Source organism: Acanthisitta chloris, unplaced genomic scaffold (assembly GCF_000695815.1).
Source record: "Acanthisitta chloris isolate BGI_N310 unplaced genomic scaffold, ASM69581v1 scaffold15724, whole genome shotgun sequence".
NCBI lineage: Eukaryota > Metazoa > Chordata > Aves > Passeriformes > Acanthisittidae > Acanthisitta > Acanthisitta chloris.
The window spans coordinates 31,797-37,796 of record NW_008671151.1 but is presented as its reverse complement, the minus strand read 5'-3'; the positions used below and the strand labels follow the sequence as shown (position 1 = coordinate 37,796).

At 34.3% G+C, this 6,000-nt stretch overlaps 1 protein-coding gene across 1 annotated transcript in view; it reads right to left on the bottom strand.

Moving 5' to 3' along the window:
* Positions 1-6,000, bottom strand: part of CEP128 (centrosomal protein 128kDa) — a 99,414-nt gene that overhangs the window by 64,992 nt on the left and 28,422 nt on the right. The window lies entirely within an intron of this gene.

The following is a 6,000-nucleotide window of genomic DNA, read 5'->3' as shown; positions in this document are numbered from 1 at the left end:
CTACACACAACTTAGATACAGATAATAAAACAATAGGTAAACACATTGTGGAATAATTGGGAGTAAATGTTACACAGGTGGCAAAATAAAAACAGGAAAGTCTTTCTAGGTTTACAGTTCTATACATTAGAAAAAACCCACATATATTCCACTTCACTATCATTCGAACTGCATTTTCAAGCTCATCAGGCAAAACGACCAGTTCTGACCTTGTAAAAAGTCTTGATTTGTAAGACAAAACAACTAACCAAAAAAGCTCACAAGATATAGCCAGCAAAAATTGAATCAAAACAAGCTTAATTTCCAATGAAAACAGAGAATATAACACTTTTTTTAAAGATAAAGATTTAAATTGAGTGTAGCAGAAGTTAAAAATAGCCTGATAAAATACAGTCAGATATTACATTTATCCTTCCATGGATTTTCTAAAATGGGTCATCATTTCTTCAGTCACATGGTTTATACATGCTATTATCACTTCCCATTTCATGTCTTTCCAAAGGCACCATAGAGAGCAACAACCTAAACTGATGTACTAGTCAACTCTGCATCCTTAGAAAATACTTATTTATAGATCATTTCCCCAGAGAACACACTTCATTAATCGAAGTACAGCTCCCACAGACTTTTTAATGAAATATGAGTCTAATCCTAAACACAGAAAACGATGTTTGATTAACTGTAAACATTACATAGAAGAAAATGAACCTCCAATTTATTGATTTGTAGTATAATAAAGAAAGAACATTTATTTTAGATATTTACCTTGAACTGCAACTAATTTATCAACATGAGCTATCTGCATCAGGTGGAAAAATGAACTTTGACATGGATGTACCAATGTAGAAGTGAATGTTAATGTTTTATTTTTACAATATGTGCAAATAAGATAGATCTTTGCAAATAGTTTGCACTTTACTTAGAAATGTCAATCCAGCACAGACCCAAAACAGTTGTAATCAGCTAGAAAACAGAGCATAGCAAGTCAGTATTTCATGCAGCCTTCCCTGTAAAGCAAGAGGATAGAGAAACAAAAGATCTCTGCACTCCATTTTTGTATCATCATAAAAGGGGTCCCAAATGTACTGACATATACTTTTGAATTCCTAGATGACACATGATAAACATGTATCTCTGTGTTAGCATGTATGAAGTTGTCAAAATTCTGTCTGATCTATAGGGGTTGGACAACTTGTACTTAAAACACTAAATAAGCTACTTTTAAGACACCGGCTGTCACAAAAATAAGAAAGTAAAAAAGCTGGTATGAAATTCTATTTGTCATTTGTACACAGAGAGAGAGGTTTCCCCAAAGTAGAAAACCTTTTTCCAGGTACAGCCTACACATACATTGATATGAAGGGAACAGACATAGACAAGCACTATTTGTTAGAGATTATTTTTTTTTTTTTTTAGTTTCAGTATCTAAAAGAGCACACATCAAACCTCACTGTCTACACACAGAAATGAAGTGTCTATAGAAACCAAAGGCTATGGTCATGCCTTTTGGTTCCTTGGAAAATCTCAACACACAACCCCAATTTCTATGCACACTGGAACAAAAAAGCAGGATGACTGATTGCTTACGATTTTCAAAGTAACATTTCTAAGAGAACAGTTACAGACAAGTGATTGTTTCGCTATTTGTCATTACCTGCCTGCACACATTAACCTCATGATTGAATTAAAGCAAGTCTTTCCAACATCAGAACCATCTCAAAGGACATTGCTTGGATTTAATGACTGGAAATAACAGAAGGGTCAGTAGAGCACACCTTGTTAAATATGATAACCCTTTCAGCAAACACTACTCAGAAAATGACTGATTACTAGTTTTTGTGGAACAGTGCTGTCAGAGGTTAGTAAATAGTTAACACATAAAGCTCCATTAAGCAAGTTACACTACTATGTATTTTTAACACCTAATTATGATTTTATGAGAATTAAGATTGCTTTTGATAGTAAGAAATAGTTAAGAAAATTGCTGTTGTCACTGGCATAACCCTGTGCTTTGCAGTGGTGTGCTGTGAAAGCATGACCTTGCAGTTCCATTCCATAATGATCACCTTTTAAACTTCAGCTTCTAATTTCTTTCTAAACAATCTTTACAACTATAAAAATCTGTTAATTAAGCTAATGCTTAGCATGACACCTTTCAATTTTAGTGTATTTTCAATAAACATTAGATTTAATATATGAGTTTTTAATAAAGTAAATACCATGTGCCTGCTGTTTTTGTCAAGATCTTCAGTCTTGAAAGTTACCCATTTTCTCTTAAAATAACAAAGTATCTTGCAAAAAATGTTCATACTTGCATCCTACTATGGATGCACTTATGGTCAGTCCTGAATATTAAAATAAGAACAGCTGGAGCAAGTAGGTACCCCTATTTCCCCATTATGTCTGACATAATTTGTATGAACACATGTCCAGAACCTCAATCCTCAGTTTCCCTTCAACCTTTTAGTCCTCATTTTCCTTTCAGGCACAGACTCTCATTTGCAAAGTGAATTAAATATGCATGCAGACAATACACCATTAAATGTTATCATTAATATAAAGCACATAGCTTGACTGTTTTCTTTGTAAAGCTGCTTGTATGCACATTCTATCACAGCTGTGGCCAGAGCAGTACAGAACACAAGTTCAGCACAGGCTGAAACTCAGGCAGGGACTGGGTCAGAGACTCTGAGGAATCTATTCTGATATTCATAGTATCACCGTATGTTAAGGGTTGGAATGGACCATGGACAGTTGAGTTTCTCTTCCAAGTAGAAAATCACTAAGCACCTGTGATTCCCAAAAGAATTCTTGCAGATGATAAATGCTGCCTTTAAAGACTTCTGATTCCAAGGAGCATTCAGGGTCCTCTGTGGCTCAAGGTCAGTCACACAGAACTCAGTGAGCTTCTCTGAATGCAACAGAAGTATGAGAATATTTTGTGACATACATTACAACAGTATGGAGGTTCTCATGACAGAAGCAACCCAGGATATTCAGAACTGTTTGTTGGTAAAATGCATTGTGCATATATACAGCAATTATCAGCATATTTTGCATTGCAATTACTATAGAAAAAAAAAAAGTGATTGTGGCACATTGTCTCTTCTCAGTCTTTACACAAGACAATTCTGGGTTTAATTTTTCTAACCTGACTTTATTGCTGAATTTTCACAGTTCCACTGCTAACAGAACAAAGGGAAAGTTGTCAACTCATTCACCATAAATATAACATCAAATATTATCCTTTTGGCTTTAATATCCAAAGATCTTTATGAAAGATAATTTTCTTTGTGTAACAGTTTAAAAATCTCATCAAGATTAGCTACTAAATCCTAGGGTACAGTATATTAATGCTCCAGAGATCTGACTGCAAGTATTATTTTCAGAACTGATGAAAGGTTGTATCAGCCCTCAGACTGCAATGCCACCACAGACATTTCCATTGAGAGGCTCTGGCTAGAGATGACACACAAGTGGTTAACAAACTCAAAACCAGATGCAACATTTTCCTCAAGTAAGAGCTGCACATCTAGTTTTCTGAAGATTCTGTATCCCAGTATGAAATTTAGCTTTTAACTTTCATAAGAAACAGGAGGCAGAGAAAGAGGCCAACAATTTCCAGTTATATCCTAGTTAGTTATCTTAAGTGTAAACTAATCACTAGAGGCACTAAACATGTGACTCTACCACCATCCTGTTTAACTCCTGCAATTTGGACTTCTAGTCCTTAGTTTGACTACACATTATAGTTTTGCCATACATTTTTGACACCTAATTTAAAAATAAAATCACAAACTGCAAAACAAAATTCATTCTAGACACAGAAAACACAACAGTGAATTCAGTGCAACATTCCTTAAAACTTGTATGGACATTTAAAATGCAAGTGAGGACCACTCATTTGCTACAATTCACTGAACTAATGCTTTACATCAGTTATGTACAAACATTCTATACTGGTAAGAAAACAGAAATTTCACCTCACCACACTAATTGGATTAGTCACCTAAAGTGGGTCGATATGTATTTTTCCCCCTCCTTTCATTTGCCTGCCCTGTATCTCAGCACTACAGTCACCAAATTCTAATGCTATGTAATCATACTAGTGTCATTGATGTTTTCAACAATTATTGTCCCTAACTATCATCTAATTTTTCCCAAATCAAGACCTCGGACATTAATTTGTTTATCATACTCTGATCTGCATCTCTTGTCAATCATGATTTATCTAACCACTGAGAACCATGACTCCAGATTTAGCTTTTTCATCCAAGCATAAATTCTGCTAATTGAATAATCGAAGACAGACTCATCCAATCAATCAAAAGGTTTATTAATTCAGTAAAAAGTATGCTGCACGAAATCAGTTTCTTTAAGTGATATCTTATCTATATCTTTCCAAAGCTTGAACTGCTATTCTTTCTGACAAATAATGTTATATGTAAACACAAGATACACCGAAAACACCTTCCTCTCCACCTCGGGCTGAAAAGTGATTTTTGATAGAAAGCTTAGCAAAGCAAGTAGCATCTGTACATGTAGCACCATTTCAGTATTTGAACACTGACGTGGTCTCAAAAAGGTATTGATTTCTCCTATTTTGTAAGAATATCTTTACATTTAGGAAAGTGTTACTTATTGATTTTCACATATCTTAATAGGCTCATATAATGACAATAATTGGCTAATGGTTTCATCTATAGAAGATTAAGTCACAAAAGGAATTTTAATGAGGATACAAATCAATATACGTAGGACTAAAATACTTAAATTACTTCAGAATTCTAATATTAAATGAACAAATCAATAATTTTCCCTCAGAAGATTTGAAATACTTAAACAAACTGACTGTCTGATGTTATACTGTACTGGACAACACCCTAAGACTACTCAGACCTAATTAGAATGAAAAGTAATTAGTAAATCAAACAATTTTACAGGCATAAGAGTCTAAAAACACCTATGGAGAAACTAAGGTATTCCATCCTTATAATTTGTGCACTGTTTGTGTGTTAGTATAACAGTTAGATCATAATAGTCAGCCACAAGAATCACATATCTATCTAGTTCCATGCAGGAAAACGTATTTAAGAGAGTTGTATCCACTTGCAAGATCTCACAGCAGCATCCTCAGGTAAACCACAGTAACTGAAATAAAAATTTTCTCTATTAAACTTAAAAATTAAGTTAAGATAAACTCATGATTAGAAGTGAGTTCAAAGAATATCTTTCAACCTTTCTCATCCTCTCCATTTTACATCACACTGTGATTTTATGTTAACTGTCGGGGATTAAACATACAACACACACTACCTGAATTGTTGAAAACAATGACATTTAAATATATCAAAATAAATTTCTAGTATCACATGTACATCAGAGGCAAATGCAGTTAGATCCTCCCCACTAAACAAAGATAAATTACGTTCAAGTCAAACATGACTGGTCACTTCCAACTGGGAATCAGACTATCTGATAGGAGCAGCTGTTAGAACAGGCTTGACAAAATGCTTTGTTAGTACACAAGTTTAGAAATTCACATCCTTGCATTCCTTGATGTCTCATTAAAAGAAAAACACACTAACTATTTTCCTGTTACTGCCTCTGTAGGAGAAAAGCAGTGGGAAGCAGATAAGAAGTACAAAGTATTTTCTGTTGAGAAAATGTGGGAAGTCAGAGATTTCTAACTCAGAGCAATGACAATAACCCCAACTGAGCACTCTTGTATGAGTATTTTCAGAGCAGGAAATAAGTATTAGAAAATCATTCTGCCCCTTAAGAAAGCATGTTCTACAAGCAAAAGTTCGAAATAATTTGTTTTCTATGGGGTTTTATCCCATTAGTTCCTGCTACTAAAGTAATTGGAATTTCTCAGGCCCCACAAAACAAAAAAAACAATGTTATGGGTTAGTCTGGAGTTGCATTGGCCAGCTAGAATACAAATGCTGATGAACATCAGGAAATGAGTTCTGCTTTCAATTTTTTCAAAATGTAATT